Here is a 302-nt window from a genome sequence, read left to right on the forward strand (position 1 = left end):
GACCCTTGGGATCCATCCCCAAGGAAACCTCGGGGTGAGGAGCAACCAGCCCCCGCCCCCATCTCGGTTCTGACCCATCATGGAAACAATTCGGGATGTTCCCCCCCCTTGTGCAGGCATCCTGGCTGAGCAGCAGCAGCAGCCCCTGTGCTGCTCAAATGATTTCCCACTCTGGAGCTACGGGCATCTGCGTGGGCAGGGGGTGGTCTGGGTGCCCACGTGCCCCTCACCTGCACCCCTGGGTGCCCCTCCTGGAAAGCCCTGGGGGTGCTTTGCTCAGCACCACACAGCAGGCAGGGAGG

Source organism: Merops nubicus, unplaced genomic scaffold (genome assembly GCF_000691845.1).
Source record: "Merops nubicus isolate BGI_N331 unplaced genomic scaffold, ASM69184v1 scaffold29720, whole genome shotgun sequence".
NCBI classification, from domain to species: Eukaryota; Metazoa; Chordata; class Aves; order Coraciiformes; family Meropidae; genus Merops; species Merops nubicus.